General features: G+C 37.3%; 2 pseudogenes; both read left to right on the forward strand.

The window, feature by feature from the left end:
* Positions 1 to 2387: 2387 nt before the first annotated feature.
* Positions 2388 to 5345, forward strand: LOC141540909 (ubiquitin carboxyl-terminal hydrolase 14 pseudogene; annotated as a pseudogene).
* Positions 5346 to 5611: 266 nt separating this feature from the next.
* On the forward strand, positions 5612 to 7114 carry LOC141540910 (ubiquitin carboxyl-terminal hydrolase 14 pseudogene; annotated as a pseudogene).
* Positions 7115 to 18297: the final 11183 nt, after the last annotated feature.

Raw genomic sequence — 18297 nt, forward strand, 5'->3', positions numbered from 1 at the left:
CTGTTGATGGAACCCTGCTCCCCTTCCCATCCATCCCTTTGCCCCTCACCTTTCACAGTTAACTGAGAACACCCCTCATCCTTACCAATGTTTCCCCAGCAGCCCTCTTTAAAAATCAGTTACCTGCCTAACTCTAGGAGACTGGCAGCACAGAGCCAAAGCTGAGTAGGATGGCAGATTGGACCATGATTGAGACTCAGGAAGTACAAACCAGGAAGGGTGTAACAAAATGGACAGGAGCAGCTGCCTTGTGCCAGGAGAGAGGAGATGGTGGGGAGAACAGAAGTCAATGAGGAGCAACTGTAAGAAGTAAGACAAAACCCTGGCAGACAAATCCCAGGATTGAGGCCAGGGGTTAGCCACTAGAGATTCGTTTGGGACCAGTTCAGTTTCGGGGACTTGAATTAATGGGATGAAACCTAACAAAGGGAGATTCAAGGGGATTATCAAGCACAGAACACTGGCTGGCTAGCCCGGAAATATCTGAGGAAAGAAGTTACATGGCTTAAGTTTTCTGGGGAACTGGCTGCTGACATCAGTGTTAGATGAATGACTGCAGAAGATTTGAGGCTTTTGTTAGATTTAGAAGTGGGATGTGCTGGAATACCATGTGGATTTCTCTCAAGAGGACCTGAATTATCTAGCCCAAGTTTGAGTGTATTGAACCTAAAACAGAGGTTCTTTACCTGGGATATACAGATTCCTTTATAGGGAGTCTGTCTTGGATAGGCAAGAAAAAAAATAGCATCTTTATTTCAAAATAATTGGTTTCCTTTTTAATAATATGCATTTTATTTTATTCGTTTAAAAGTCCTTTTATAGGAAAGGCTCAAAAGAGTTTTAGTAGATTGCCAAAGCCCATGTCTTACTTAGGTGAGTGAGTTAGTCAACTAGCATTTATTAAGTATCTATTATATACAGTCTCCTGCTGCATCTAGAGGCCATCTCTTGCCATCCTGATCTATATCTTGCTACTGACAAGATGACTCTAGAGAGAAAGTTAAGGCCAGTGACTTAAGTCCCTCACTTAAATCCAATACATTTGCAAGTTATGATATCTCCAATCTATAAGTAATAGTAACTGCCTTACTGGGACTTGGCCACTTCTAGTTAGGCAACTTAGCTATTTCCTTCCTTCCTTCGATCCTTCTTTCTTCACTTCTTTTCTTCTTTCCTTACTTCCCTCCCTCCTTTCTTCCTCTTTTTCTTCTCTCCTTCCTTATTCTCTCCCTTTCTTCCTTCCTTCTTTCTTTCCTTCCTCCCTTTCCTTTTCCCTTCCTTTTTTTAGACTAGGAAAAAGAGGCTATTCTTTATCTTATTTCTTACCTTAGTCTTAATCACTAAATAGACATTGCCTCAAATAAATTGAGGCCTAGGAAAGACCTTAGTTCAAAAAAGTCAAGGCCTTCTACAGCATCTGAGGCCATCTTTATCTCTCCATTGGACCCAGATGGCTATGGAGGCTAGTGAGTTTACACAACCATCCCTCACTTAAATCCAATTCACTTGCAAATCATGACATTTTCCTAACATCATGGTCCTCTTTAAGGAGGAAGGAAAAACAACAACCGCATATAAGTTCACAGCACTAAGCACTAGGAATATGACAAACAGTCCCAGACTTCAACAAGGTTATATAATGAGAGGAAATAATACATAAAAGGAAACTGAAAAAAAATTGGGGAAAGGGGAAGTACTCAATCAATCAAGGAGCATGATGGAGAAATCTAGAGAGCTGCAGTTGGCTACTTTGCTGACTTGTATGTGTTGCTCAAATGGATGTTCTGATATGCTTGGTCCTGATTGGAGTTGTTCCTTGTGGATCTTGTTTTTCTCAATATCAGTGATTGAAAGTATCTAGACTTGGAGACAATCTTTGGGGTCAAGGGATTTGGAGATCAGGCTCCTCAGTCAAGGATGGCTGTACTTTAGAAATCCCCAGCCATTTTTCTAGGATTCTTGGAGAAAATGACCCAAACCAAGTTCTAGCCTAGATTGGCAGAAGATATGGAGTAGGAGTTGTTTGGACAATTCACAGCTGATGTGAAATGTGGAATGTCTATTTGGTGTTCCACAATTCTATCTCCCAGCAAAGTACGACAGTAATCCCATGTTAGAAGTTACTAATTACTTAAGTTTTTGTTCAATGTGTGATATGAGTCTTTTGTGACTTTTGGCATTTTTTTTCTTGCATGTAGGAAATATCTGTCCCAAATCTGATTTACATCATACATTGACTGCCTGCCCCATTGTAAAGAGAGGCTAGACATAAGTCCAGACCTAATCCTTGAGAAACTTTTCCCCAGAGTGCCAAGGTGGGGTGTATAAAAAGCCAAAGATTGGGAGAAAAGGAAGCCTGATTCCTATACAAAGAACTGGTTGCCATCATGACTAAGTCACTTTTAGGTCTTATATGTAGGTCTAGAGCAGATAAGCCCCTTAAAGTAAGGGAACAGGTATAGCACTCCAGCCCCACAGGTCTAGTTACCCTTCTTAATGTTAGACTAATACAGTCACATGTTTCTTTAGGGATTTAAATATATCAAGGGGATCTATAAACATGTGAACACAATTATGATAAAAGGAAGTTGGGAAATTTTGGAGCATCCTAAATTTAAAAATTTTTAAAAAGAGGAAATTAAATCTATTACAATAAAATATAATATTAAAGTATTTATATATGTATAATTTCATATTTAATATTTTAACAAAAATTATTAGTAACATTAATTTTTTCTTGCAGAAACCTGATTCCAGCACAGAATCCTTGCATCTTATGAAACACCCTTAGGTAAGTTCTTGGATCACAAACTACAACAGCCTGGAGTTCTCTTTCAGCTTGAGGATTCTATGGCTTTCTGTGGCCCCAGTGACTCCATGGCAATCAAAGCATCATTCCTGGCACTCAGAGGAATGCTTTCAAGATGATAAAACATTCCCCCACCCTTCCAACATTCAACAAGTCTTGAAGAACAGCAGGGAATAATCTAGCTTTGGCCCAAGGGGACAGGCCAATTGATCTAATTTAAATAGGGCTTTTTCCAGCTCCAATTTCCAAGGAAGATGGACTACATTATTTAAATCTGGAATGTCAGGGGTATCATAAGGTCAGGCTGAGAAAAATGAGCAGTTGGTAATTTACTGAAACTAGAGGGAGGGGTTCAGCAGACAGGGCCACTAACTCTTGGCAGCAGCCTCATCTGTTGTATAACTTAAAGAATGTCTCTGGGGGTTACCTTTTTGAAGCTGGCTGTAACTTCTCTCCCTAACTTCCACCCATCCCCCAACTCTTCCAATATAATTGGATGGACAATCTATTAAAATGTTCTATCAGTGCGTGTATATTATTAGAGCAATGAAATAGATATAGAATTGAATAGGAAGAGGAGGACAAGATGGATTGATTCTCTTTGAGAAATAGTTTTCAAGTTTCCAAGTTTCTTGGTAAAATGAATATTTGACATTTAAATATTTTCCAACTACGAATGATGCTGCAAGTCATGTAATGCCACTTTCTTTGAAGATTTAAAATTGAGTCATCTAAAGAGAAATGGATAAGGGCATGGTCAGCTCATTGAACAGGCTGACGCATGCAATGAAAAATTATGTAGTTATAAAAGACATTAGGAAAGGGATGTATGACCAGAACAGGGAAAAAAAGCACTAGTCACATAACAAGAGTATCGATGCAATAGCAAGTGACCTCATGCAGGGTTTCTATGTGGATCCACAGATTCCCAAAAAGTCCATGAATAGATTTCAAGGGGTCTTGGATGATGGGAAAATCCATCTTTATTTTCACTAACCTCTAACTGAAATGAGCATTTTTTTCAATTATTTAAAAATGCTATTCTGAGAAAAGTCCCTTAATCTTCACCAGGTTGCCAAAGCCTCTTTCCTACCCCGCTCCAACACAAAAAAAGTTAAGAACTCTTGATCTAGAACAAGGTCCCAGTACATTGGTTGCACCCTCTCATGGAAAATGTATGAAAGCACCAATGAAAGTTGCAATCTGTACCACTGGACCAACTAAGCACATTTAATGAGATCACAGAGCCACTGTAAAATTAAAATGTAAACAGTCCAGAATGAGGAGATTTCTAAAAGAAATAATAAGATTACAGATTAATTTTTTAAGAGTGACTGAGAAGGCATCAACATTTATCTGCTTTCTTTTTCCATATTCTTTTTCTCTTCTCTTTGAGATCAGTTCCAATTTATTCTGTATATATTTTATTTGGTACATAATTATTTTCATGCTGTTTCCTCAAACTACTTGAGTTCCTTGAGAAGAGGGACTTTTTTCTCTTTGTTGTATCCCCAGCACTTGATACAGTGCCTGACCCAGGATAGCTACTTCATAAGTGCTTGTTAACATAGAGAGAGAGAGAGAGAGAGAGAGAGAGAGAGAGAGAGAGAGAGAGAGAGAGAGAGAGAGAGAGAGAGATTAAGATATATGTGTATGTATGCATGTATAAAATTTTTATAAGAACAATCTGTACATTATGATAAATATCTTTGAAAAACATGAAAAGAAAATAGGAAAGCTTTCTTAGGTGATTTCTACAGCAGCTCACAACTTTATAGCCATACAAGGTGATGAAAAGATGTAAAAATTAAAAGATCCTATTCTATCTATTGTTTATTGATTTTTATTAAAAAGGCATTTGGTATGCAGGTCGAGCCAAATAGGGGCTACCATCCCAACTGAAGCTTCCTCTAGATCCTTCCTTTCATTTTCTTTCTTCTTATTGGGTTATATGTGACTCTTCTCAGTAATGTAAACTGGGGAGAAGAGAAGTTTGCTGGGATAGAGCTAAATATTAATGAACATTTCATAATTCTCAATGCTCAGCTTTTTGCACTGACTGGAGTCTAGCCTGCTAGACAGGAAGCTGAGGTGAAAGGAGTTACTCAGAAGGAAGATGTTTAGGGAAAGAAGATAGAGTGGAATTGCTCTGTTAATGATGGGATCAGCAGATGCTCTTCCTAAGGAATCCATAGCTGAAATTGTTTTCATAGAAGACATGACAAAAGAACAGCAAGCAGCTGCTAAGGAATTACCATGCAGCTTGTTACATGAATGCTACAGTTCAGGGTAACTATTCTGTGCCAGAAATCAAAGATGCCATTCAAGGGTATGCAATGCCTTGTAAGCTTTATAGGAAATGGCCTCCACATGGTCCATTCCTGCAGTCCTTAGAGATTTGTTTAACTCCAGAGACAAAACTTCCTCCAGAATTCCACCTATTTCTCTATCACAGTTTTTGCATATGGCCTTCCCACAGTTTGCAGAGAAAGGTGATCAAGGATTGTATCTTCATCAGGATGCCATTGCAATCTGAGTGCTGCACAAAAAACTGGACACTTTAGAAGGTGATGCTGTTACAGAGAAAGAGGCAGCTGGGGAGAGAGCCTGGAATGAGGAAGATCTGAGTTCAAACTCAGGCTCAGACACCTCCCAAGGGCAAGTCACTTAACCTTTGTCTCAGGTTCCTCAGGTTAAAAACAAAACAAAAAAAAAACCCAAAACAGAGCTAGCAAAAGAAATGGCAAACTATTATGGTATCTTTGCCAAGAAAATCCCAGATAGGATCACAAAAGTTCAGACATGACTGAACAAGGACAGCAAGTCTATTATGGAGACACAATGTATCACTAACTGCAACCTACTAACAAGAATAATTTAGTTGTTTTTTTGGTGGTCAGTTTTAAACTTCTATGAAATACCCTTTGATCCAGCAGTATCACTACTAGGTCTGTATCCCAAAGAGATAATAGAAGAGGAAAAAGGACCCACATGTGCAAAAATGTTTGTGGCAGCCCTTTTTGCAGTGGCAAGAAACTGGAAATTGAGTGGGTGCCCATCAGTTAGGGAAAGGCTGAATAAATTATGGTATATGACAAATGATTAGCAGGCTGATTTCAGAAAATCTTAGAAAGACTTATATGAATTAATGCTGAGTGAAGGGAGCAGAATCAGGAGAACATCGTACACAGTAACAAGAAGATTTGTGATGACCAGTTCTGATAGACTTAGCTCTTCTCTCAGTATTGTAGTGATTCAAGGCAATCCCAATGGAGTTGAGATGGAAAATGTCACCCGCATCCAGAGAGAGAACGATGGGAGACTGAATGTGGATTGAAACATACTATTTTCATCTTTTTTGTTTGTATTTTCTTCCTTATGTTTTTTTTTCTTTTGGGGAGCCGGTTTTTCTTTCATAACATGATAAATATGGAAATATGTTTTAAATGATTGTACAATATAATCTAGATCAGATTGCTTGCCATTTGGGTGCAGGGGGTGGCAGGAGGAGGGAGAAAAAAATTAGAACTCAAAACTTTACAAAAATAAATGTGGAAAACTATTTTACCATGTAATTGGAAAAATAAAATACTATTGAGAAAAAAGAAAGAACTATGAAATGTACAGAAACTAAAGAAATCCCTGAAGGAAAGGAAAATTAGCCTCGTTCAGATGTTTTCTCAATTAAGAAAACAAGACTCTTTTTACAAGACTTAATTGAGACTTGAGAAAGAAATCACCAAGCAGTTGTCAGCATGACAAAGAAATGCTTTTTTTTTTTTTTAACATAAAATCTTTCAAGATTTGCTGCTTGTCTATTTCCCCTACTATTCAAATGATTTGCTTTGATTTTGATTTAGATGATATTGATTTTTTTTGCAAAGAGAAGGAATATGAATGCTTAAGTTCTTAAGGATGGTAAATATAGTCTTATGTTAAATGTATCATAACTATGTACAATAGAATTTCAAGAAGAAAAAAAAAAGATCTCTTTTGGTGAAAACTCAAGGACCCAGAAGACAAAAAAAAGGATATTAACAGTTAATGACAAGTAGCCAAAGCAGTGATTCACAGAAGGATGCTAAATATAAATGATTTTCTTTTCCTGATAATAGTGGCCTCTAATCCATGTTTATTATGACTTTAGCTATTATTAGCTTTACTAACACATCAGAAAAGGTCTAGTTCCTCAAACCTTTACTAAGAATATTGTTTATCATAGTTAAAAAAAAAAGGAAAAAAGATGAATGGATTAAGTTTGATGATGATAAGGTCATCATTGTTACGCCAGAAGATGTGTTGTGATTATATAGTGATGGAGACTAGCAAATATGTTCTGTATTGATGTTACAGAGTTAAAGTAATTAAAAAGATTTACAATATTATTCATTTTATCTATGTCTTATTAAAGGTACAATAAGTACTAGGTATTGATCATATCTAAACTCCAGACCTTTAGAAGATATTTGAGGTGTTCTGCATTATTTTCCTTCATATGGATTCATGAGAGTGAAATCAGCCTGGAAAAAAGAGGATCTATGGTTGGACTCCACTGATCCTGTATAAAAGGAGCAAGTATGGAAACTTTTTTAAAAGGCCAATTTCTCATATAATTTCTTTTTTAAAATTCTAACTGGAAGTGCCTTTCCATCACTAACCTTCTATCCTGGTATTTAATTTCTCTTTCCGATTTTCCCAGCCTCAGCAATGAAATATTTATTATTATTCCATCATTTGTTGTTATTCTTGCATGGTTCAAACCACCATTGAAAACTAAACTTCCTTCTGCCTTTTATAACAAAGTTTTGGCAGCTAAGTCATGGAATCAGAAAGATTCATCTTCCTAGCTCTATTTAGCTCAGTTTTCTCATTTGCAAAATGAGCTGGAAAAGGAAATGGCAAACCATCTCAGGGTCTCTGCCAAGAAAACCCCAAATTCAGTGATGAAGACCTCCACATGACACCAACACTACTACCACCACTACAGCAACAACAAGAAGAATAGAATTTTGCCAAAAGATGGAAAGGAAAGTATTGCCCTTGTCACGTAATTCAGTGCTGCTGCCCAAAGCCCATAGAAATATGACTACAATCAAGTGTTTATCCACCCTGACTAGCTGACTCAGTCTGTTCTTTTGCTGGCAATTTATGATTGCAAAATAAATTGTGATAAATAACCATATAAAATCTTTTCAAAAATTTAATTTAAAAAATAATAAAAAGCATTTGGCAGCCAGATGTTGAAGAATGAGACTATGATCCATGATCTGCTTACTTGGGAAGCTTAGGCTAATGATTGCTTGAGTTCATGAGTTCTTAACTATAGTAAGCTGAAGCTGATCAATTGCCTTTACTAGATATAGTACTAATGTGATGAACCTCCAGAATGGGGTTGGAATGTGGGGATACCATCAAGTTGCTTAAGGAGGGATGAGATAGTGAGGTAGGAAGTAGAACAGATCAAAGCTTCTATGTAGATCAGTGATGAAATCAGACACATGAGTGACCAGTGTACATCTAACCTAGGTGAGATAGGAGACCCATTCTAAAATAAAATAAATTTTAAAATAACAATAACAATTTTAAAACATCTGGATCAGTAGAACCAAATTAAATCTTGCAAAGGTGTATCCTCTATGAACAGACAACTTTCAGATGAAGAAATTATTTCTATTTCTAATCAAATGAGAAGGTGCTTTAAATCACTATTAATCAGAGAAATGCAAATTAAGACAACTCTGAGATACCATTACACATCTCTCAGATTGGCTAAGATGACAAGAAAAGACAAGGATGAATGTTGGAGGGGATGTGGGAAAACTGGGACACTGATGCATTGTCGGTGGAACTGTGAACAGATCTAGCCATTCAGGAGAACAATTTGAAACTATGTTCAAAAAGTTATCAAACTGTGAGCACACTTTGACCCAGCACTGTTTCTACTGGGCCTATATGTCAAAGAGATTTTAAAGGAAGGAAAGGGACCCACATGTGCAAAAACGTTTGTGGCAGCTCTTTTTGTAGTAGCAAGAAACTGGAAACTGAGGGGATTCCCATCAGTTGGAGAATGGCTGAATAAGTTACGGTATATGAATGTTATGGAACATCTATAAAAAATGATCAGTAGGATGATTTCAGAGAAAACTGGAGAGACTTTCATGAGTTAATGCTGAGTGAAATGAGCAGAACCAGATCATTGTACATGGCAACATCAATATTATATGATGATCAATTCTGATGATTCTTTCCAACAATGAGATGACTGAGGCCAGTTCCATTGATCTTGTGATGAAATGAGCCATCTACACCCGGAGAGAGGCCTGTAGGAATTGAATGTGAATCACAACGTAACATTCTCATTCTTTTTTGTTGTAATTTGATTGCATTTTGTTTTCTTACTCATTTACTTTCTTTTTTTGATCTGATTTCTCTTCTGCAGCAAGAGAATTGTCTAAATATATTTATACATATTGGATTTTAACATGTTTAACATATCTTGAATTGCTTTCCATCTAGGGGAGGGGGTGGGGAGAAGGAGGAGAAAATCCGAAACACAAGGCTATGCATTAAGTTTGATGATGATAAGGTCAGCATTGTTACACCAGAAGATGTATTGTGGTTATAAAGTGGTGGAGACTAGCACATATGTTCTACTATATGGATAATGCAGAGTTAAAGTAATTAAAAACTGTTGTCAAATTATCCATGCATATGTCTTGAAAATAAAAAGCTATAATAAAAAAAGGAAAGGTGTATATTCCATATGCTTAAAAATATAGAAGTATGACAGATGGAGATAACAGCATTCAAAAATTCCCTGAATACTGACATAAAATGAGGTATAAAATAGAATGTTCCCAGTATAATGGAAGGTGTCCAGCACAAAAGCTAAACAAGAGGATTCTCTTTTGGGGGAGAGAGTTGGATTGGAGTTTGAAGATTAGAGGTCAATTTACCACCTGTGTGGACAATTCACTTAACTCGGTTTTCTCATTGGTAAGATGAGAGTTGGACAAAGGTTCTTTATGGCTCTTCAACTATGGCTCTTTGAAATCCAAGGAAATGTGAAGGAAATTGTTCTCAATTGCTTTCAATTCCACTAAACTGGAAAAAAAAATCCTGTTGCTCAAACATTGCCATTCAATTAATGAGCCAGTTACCAAATTAGTTGAAGATATAAAATATGTAAACATGTATGTTATATATGGGAGTAAGGTTGGGGTAGGGGTGGGGTGTGTATCTAACCAACTGTTGAGTAGCAACAGGAAAGAAGGTTTACCAACATTGGGAAATTGTGCTGTCCTTCCAATGAGGTAGTTTGTTGTGTTGGAAAGAACCTGATATTTGAAGTTAAGAGATAAAAGTTTGAAGATGAGTTCTGCTATTTTTAAATTATGTGATATCTTAAATTCTCAGAGTTTTAGTTTCTGGATAACAAAATCCAGAGTCTTTTCCAGTTCTAATCCTATACTCCCAAACTAGTGACTACTGCAAGATATTAACATGATATAAGAAGAATTAGGGCTTCTTAAACTTTTCCATTCAAGATTTCTTTTCACCTAAGAAATTTTTACACAACCTTGTGCATATAAATATACAAAATAAGCATACAAATCAAATATTTACTGAAAATAAATCATACTTTCATGACTCCCACACTCAATTACACAACCCTATGTGAGCTGTGACCCATAATTTAAGAAGCTTTGGGTCACTAGAAAGATAGGAAGGAGTCAAGTTATGGAAAGCTTTAAAAACCAAAAGGGAAGATTGTATATTTGATCTCAGAGACAACAGAGAGTCGCTTATTAAGGATGTTTTAGAATGGATTGCTGCTCAGGAACAGGTTAGACTCGATAACTTCTCCGGTGTCTCTCAAATCTGTGTTCATGATGCTATGTACTGGGTCCAACCAGTTTGTATGGTTTGTATGCAGACAAGTTACTTCGTCTGAGGTTCAATGTTTTTTTTCATTTTTTAAACCAATTCAAATAATTATGAGGAAAATACTTTATAATTTGCAGATACACACGAATGTGATTTCAGAGCTGGAGAACTGATATACAATTCCTTCTACTGAGATAGATTGCAAACAAACTAGATCTATAACAGAAACATCTATTCCACACTTCTCATTTGACAGATAAGCATCAGGAGCAAGATTTGAGCCCAAATTTTCTGCTTCAACAAAGGTCTCTGCAATGTACAAACTGATTTTTCTGGGGTCATGTATCTAGTAGTCACACCCAAGTCAAGACATCATGATCATGATGTCATTGGTCTTCTTAAGGATAAACAACAACAACAACAACCTTGAGAGGCAGCATTTGACCATTCTCCCCCCCACCTCCCACCTTCCGCCTCCCTGACTCCAAGTCCAACACTTTCTCTTCATGCCTTTGTTGTTGTGGTATCTATATCACAGGTAATGAATGATCCTACCACCTGAAAGTCTAAGACTAGTTGAATCTTCAATAGTTAAACTGATTACTTCAGTTTAACTGATGATAACATAATTTGAAGAGGGAGAAAGGAAGTAATCATAATTTTAAAACTTCTAAAAATCCAAGATTTCCTCAGTATGAGTGTTCTCTCCATTATTAAATCCTGTATGAGCTTTATTATTGTTGTTGTTTCTCATTCTTTTCATTTTCATATGCCATGCAATTCAGATATAAATGATCTCAGAACAAATAATCTTCCTATTATTGTGGTTTTCTTGGCAGGCTTTTGTGCAGGTGGATAATTATTTGGGGAAATTTTTTTGTAATTGAATGAAAATGCTGGCACATAAACTCATCTTCTGCAGATCCACTGGAAGCATCTTTTGGCATGAAGCCAAAAGTAGACAGGATGAATGATATGTACTATTTTCTGTCTCACATGATTTTGATTTCTCCTACGAGGTTAATTTTATTTTAAGAGTTTTTATTCCACTAAGTTTGGAATTTATGAGTGTTCAGTATGGCAGCAGCCATTTAAAATGTTGTTCTTAAATGTCTGGCTGAGATTATGGGCAGCAATTATATCTGCAAAACTCTACAATGCTAATATAGTTTATTGGCTGCATTCTCAAGAATATTTTAGGGCTATATTAGTAACATGGAAATTTTTCATGTATTGTTTTATTAATAATTATTGATAATGGCAATTATTCTTCTCATATTTAGTATTTCTGCAGTGTCTCCTGGTACCTTCAAGATGACCTTGAGTTAGGGCAGTTAGGTGGTGCAGTGGCTAGAGCACCAGCCCTGAAGTCAGGAGACCCTGAGTTCAAATCTGGCCTCAGACACTTAACACTTCCTGGCTGTCTGACCCTGAGCAAGTCACTTAGCCCCAATTGCCTCAGCCAAAAAAAAAAAAAAATGACCCTGAGTTTTCAATAGCCATTCAAAGTGGAGCACAAATGCTCAGTAGATCTTATCAAATGGAAAGACAGTAGAGACACTGGCTAAGAATTATGTGCCTGCCATCTAATGCCCAGTCTAGCTAACAGCTCATCACCAGAAGATTATTGACCAGCAGCTGATGAATTATTTGGGCCAGAGCTACTCATAAAGACAGCTATCAAGGTGGAATGTAAACATCTCGAGGACACAGACAATTCACCTTTATCTGTTTGTACACTATACATTGGGGGTCAATGGAGAACTCCAGATCTGTGATTTCATGAATATAGGAGCTTTCAGTATGGAAATTCCTTTCACCAGTGTAGATTGGCAATGGAACTCTACGTTAGTCTTAAAGAGTTACCTGGGGGAGAGGGGACCTAGGGTTTGAGTGACAATGCTAAGTTGGAAAACATCTAGGGCGAGCAGCAAAATGAAGGCTTAAGAGACTCACATATTGAAAGGACATTGAACAGTAACACAACCAATACAGTTATCCCCTTCATATCTCAGGGATTAGGGGTGAGATAGGATCTGGAAAATCCTCATAAGTTTTTTGGGGCCCTCTTTTTGTTCCAGAAAAGTCTGAATTATAATGGTATCAAAGGAAAAAACATATTGATGTTATACAATATTGTATATATAATTTATGCATTTCTGAGTTTCTAAACTTTTTTCTGGATCATCCCCTGGTCTTCACATGGTATCTAGAGCATCTGCAAAACTCCCCAAAAATTTCCATTTAATTTCTTATGTTGACCTGAAATACATCAAAACTGCGATGGAGAAAGTTGTGATGTGAAAAGAATAACCATATATATCAGAAGCAGGCCTTGAACCCAGGCTATCTCCAAGGCTAGTCTTCAGCTACTCTACTAGATGGTTTGTTACCTTATACATAATAATTTTCTTTTTCTTCTTCTTCTTCCTATATTTAAACACAGATCCACCTGACACCAGGACTTTTGCAACTGCACCACATAAGCTGCCCCTATATAATAGTTTCTTTTTTTTCCTCAGTAATATTTGATTTTTCCAAATACATGTAGTTTTGCAATATTCTGTGTTCCAATTTTTTTCTTCCTCTCTCCTTCACCTCCCCTCTCCTCAACACAGCAAGCAATCTAACACAAGTTAAACATGTGCAATGCTTTTAAACATATTTCCATATTTGTTGTGTTGTACAGGAAAATAAGACCCAAAGAGGAAAAACCATAAGACCCAAAGAGGAAAAACCATGTTAAAGAAAAAGCAAACAAACAAAAAAGGTAAAAATAGTATGTTTCAATCCACCTTCAGTCTCCATAGTTTCTCTCTGGATGCAGATGGCATTTTCCATCTCAAGTCTATAATAGTTTCATAATATTTTAAATGTTTGCTGCCTGAAATTGAACTGGAGAGATTGTGATCTGTGCAATTGGAAGGGCACAAATATCAATAAAATAAGTGATCTTTTGAGGTAATGAAATTGTATTATTCCCCTACTGAGGTTTCCTTATTCTCAGATTAGCTATTTCAGTCCTGGGCTAGAGAAGAAGTTGAGTTGCTCTGAGAAGCATCATAACTACATAATACTTATGTATCCCAGCCTAGAATAGATTTGGAGTGATCAGTGAAGGCCTCATAGATTAATGCCAGGATATCCCTTCCCTCCCACAACCAATTAAAAAAGAAACAAACTCATTTTGGAATTTCCACTTGCACAGAGCAGATTACTGTTTATCACTCTCAACTGACCCCAAAGAAGATGGATGAGGAAATACATATTGTAATTTTTTTCCTTTTAAATCTGACACATATTTCCTGCCAGAGTTTTAGGTGACCCATTTCCAGGTTGCCTTGAGGAGACCTTGAAGGGTACAAAGAAGAGGAGATGAAGGTCTTCCAAAATATGATTTATTATCAGAGGCAGCCTTGACCTCCAGTGGCTGTGGGAAGGTATCAGTGAGAAAGATTGGGAAAGTAGAAAGGTGTGTACAAGCCAAGGGTGCGCCAGAACCAGCCTATATCTTGAACCATTGTGAATTTCATTGTGAATATTTACATCTCAAAAATCTGCAAATGTCACAAATCGGGACTTGACTTATTATTTATTTAATATATTATTTAATTTGCTTATTCATATTATTGCTAATACTGATGATATGAACATTATTAATATTTGTTGTCCTGTTGATTGTCTAGATATAAGAAAGTGATGAAGAAAATTTTAATACATAGATTAAACTTAAAAACATGTCACAAGTAAATCTTTTTGTCAGAAGCAATTACTAGGACACCACTGATACAAGAGATCCTATGATAGGACCTGAATCTAGTATGAGTTGGTATTATGATAGTGAGACTTGGTCTCATAACCTACCTTTTTCCCTTACTATGCATTTCTTCCCTTGCCCTTTTTGATTCAGCCAAAGAGGCCTCTTTGCTGTTTCTCATAATGATATTCCATTTCCCATCTCTATATTTGTGGACAGACTGGTTCCCCCACTTGCAACACATTGTGGTATAGTGCATAGGCCTGGGTACAAATCCTGCTTTAGCTTGTGACCCTGGATAAGTTCCCTCCATTCTCATCTGTGAGTACCTCCCTCCAAAAATTACAAGGCATTGTTTCTATATATACAGAGGTATTACAGGAGATGGAGACACAGTCAGGAAGGCAAGAAGATGCGAGTTCAAATCCCATCTGGGACATATACTAGCTTGTGTGACTCTGGGCACGTTACTTAGCTGTCAATACGTTAGGTAGAGAAGATATCAACCTGAATTGACAAAAGGAGCTTCCTCATCTCAGAGTTCCAGGAACATCCAATTTCAGTCCATATCTATGTTTTGCATATATTAAATATGTATATATTGTCTTCCCCAACAGAATGTCATTCCCTTCCCTCTCTGCCTAAAACACTGCATGTAGGTTTTTTGGGGTTTTTTTGAGGCAATAAGGGTTAAGTGACCTGCCCAGGATCACATGGCTAGTAAGTATCTGAGACTGGATTTGAACTCAAGTCCTTCTGACTCTAGGTCTGGGGCACTATCTAGCTGCGTACATTTTTAATGGTTGGTTCACTAACTGATATGAAAACATGAAAGTCTGAGACCTCTCTAGTGTAATTACTAGAAAGTTAGGGGATTCCAATTTGTGTTCCAGTTCTGCTACTGACAAAACCTCAGTCACTCTCTGAGATAAGAAAGGATAGGATTAGATAGTCTTTAAAATACATTTTCAAACTGGAACACTAATACATTGTTGGTAGAGTTGCAAACTGATTCAGCCATTCTGGAAAACAATTTATCAGCAGTGTCTCTACTGGGTCTATATTTCAAGGAGATCATAAAAGAAGGAAAGGAAGCCACATATACAAGAATGTTTGTAACAGCTCTTTTTGTGGTGACAAGAAATTGAAAATTGAGTGGTTCCTCATCAGTTGGGGAATGGCTGAATAAGTTATGATATGTATATGAATGTAATGGAATATTATTGTTCTACAAGAAATGATGAGCAGCCTGATTTCAGAAAACCCTGGAAAGACTTACATGAACTAATGTTGAGCAAAGTGAGCAGAACCCGGAGAACACTGTACACAGATTATGTGATCATCAATTATAATAGACTTAGCTCTTCTCAGCAAGACAATGATCCAAGATAACTCCAATAGACTTGGGATAGAAAATGCTACCTGCATCCTAAAGTAAGAATTATGGGTACTGAATGTGGATTAAATATTTTCACATTTTTTGTTTGTTTGCTTTTTCTTTCTCATGTTTTTTCCCCTTTTGGCTTTATTTTTCTTTCACAACATGACAAATAAACGTATTTATTTAAAAAGATTATATATGTGTAACCTATATCAGATTGCTTGTTTTCTTGAGGGAAGAGGAGGGAAAAGGAATGAGGGAGAAAAAATTTGGAATTCAAAATCTTACAAAAATGAATGTTAAAAACTATTTTACATGTAATTTGAAAAATAAATACTATTGAAAAGGTTTAAAAATTTTTAAAGAAAACCCCAGATCCAACAGTCTTTGATTTCATGACTCCTGATTGAAACTGTCAATAAAATCTTATGCATACTATACACAGCAGACTGTGGCTATGCCTTTATCCACAAAGTCCAGACTTACACATATATAAAATATATTCACCCTTAATTGTAGCCTTTTGGGAAAGAGGGGGAAAATAAAGTAAAAAGTGCACAGCAGAGAACAAAGGAAACCCAAAAGGAAGCAAAGACAGAGATTTGAACACAATGTATAATATTTATTATATAGGCTTTCTTGAAATGGAAATATATTATTTTATATTTTGAATCCTCTTTTATGTTCTGCTGTGTACATGGCATTGTTGTTTTTTTCTATTTTGTATTTGTTTTAAATATTTTTTTAAGTCTAAACAAACACACTTTTGTTGTTCAATCACATCTGACTCTGTCAGGTTTTCTTGGTAAAGAGTGACTTGCCATTTCCTTTTCCAGTTCCTTTTACAGATGAAGAAACTGAGGCAGATAAGGTTAAGTGACTTGCCCAGCATCACACCAGTATGTGTCCGATCAGGTTTGAATTCAGATCTTCCTCCTAACTCCACTCCAAGCACCGTACCACCTAAATGGAGCTTAAACCCCTTCATTTTACAGAGAACTGAGAAGAATCCCACTCTATCCCCAAGTCATAGGATCATAGATTGAGACTTAGAAGTCACCCAGTCCAACTCCAGATGAGGAAACTGAGACCCAGGGATACATAAAGACTATCCCTACCATACACAGGTAGTAACTAGCAGCAGTGGAATTGGAAGTCTGGCTCTTGAAGAGTCAGCACTACAGTTCCAGCATTCCCACAAGGCACTCTGGTTCAGGATTATTGGTTCTCCACTAAGTGAAGTATCTGGAGAAACTGAGCTTTATCTTCTTCAGTTGTACCTCATGGAAGCCCAGAGGCATCTTCCAGTCCTGATGAGGCAGGCCAGCTGCCATCCTTTGCACTCCTCCCCCACACTCCCTGCAGGGACAGGCACCTAGAATGCTCCTTTGATTAAAGGTGTCTGTTCTGGGCCCATCTCATCTTTCCTGCTGTGCTCTGAGTTACTTTGTTTTTCCAGTTTTCCTTCGAAATCAATACCCTTCAAAGGATGCCAGAAGACTACTTATTGAATTCCCTTCTGTAATAGGAAGACAGTGTGTATTTCAACTGGGACGGATTAGCCTTGCTAAATGCTTTTAAGAAGTCTCTCCAGCCCTTAAGTACCGAGCTCCCCTTCTAGCCACAGATTGCCTGCTGACAGGGACTCTGGTTTCAAATGCCATCGTGGGTCCCATGAAGTATTTGCTAAGGAGCGGGCAGAGCTGAGCCCTCTGAGTCCAAATAGGAGGGAGTCTGAATGGCCACGTTTTCCAGATCATTTTGAAAACACGAATCTGAGACTCTTCTGATCTCAGGGGCAGCTTATTTGAAATTCTTGCTATTTCCAGAACTTTACAAGATCTTCCTGGGCTCGCTTTGTCAGGTGGAGTTGCCACTTGGCAGTTTAGAGAATCCTGCCATGTAGTCAGGGGGAGGGGTGGGAGGAGGAGAGGGAGTGAGGAGAACAATTCCTGGGTGGATTTCAGGTTTTCTAAGATGCACCAATGTCCCAAAGCAGGAAGTAACTATTTACATAGCTAGGGGCTCTCCCTAGCTACAAAATACTGGGTTGCCTTGACAGAGAGAGATCCATCTCTGAAGATATGTGATGATAGAAGAATAGCAAAAATCTAAAGTGGAGTTTTCCAATTCCAATTGTCAGAAATCTTACTCAGATTTAGACAGAGATCCATTTCTAGCAGGATCATCATTTGCCAAAGTAGAGAACAAATGTATTTGAAAAGGGAATCCCTTTCCTTCCCCGACCCGGATTACCAAAAGCAGTCTTATAAAGCAAGCACAGAGGCCACTACTCTGATAAAAATGGCAAACAGGCTAAAAAACCAGGTTAAAGGGAACTGACAATTCTCAAATTGGTGGTGAGTTAAGGGGAAAGCTACCTCAAGTATGTGAAGTCTTCCCCTGGAGGAACGGGCAGATGAGAACAATTTGTTCCAAAGGCCACGAAGGAGGCCGAAGCAA

The sequence above is a fragment of the Sminthopsis crassicaudata genome, chromosome 4 (assembly GCF_048593235.1).
Source record: "Sminthopsis crassicaudata isolate SCR6 chromosome 4, ASM4859323v1, whole genome shotgun sequence".
NCBI classification, from domain to species: Eukaryota; Metazoa; Chordata; class Mammalia; order Dasyuromorphia; family Dasyuridae; genus Sminthopsis; species Sminthopsis crassicaudata.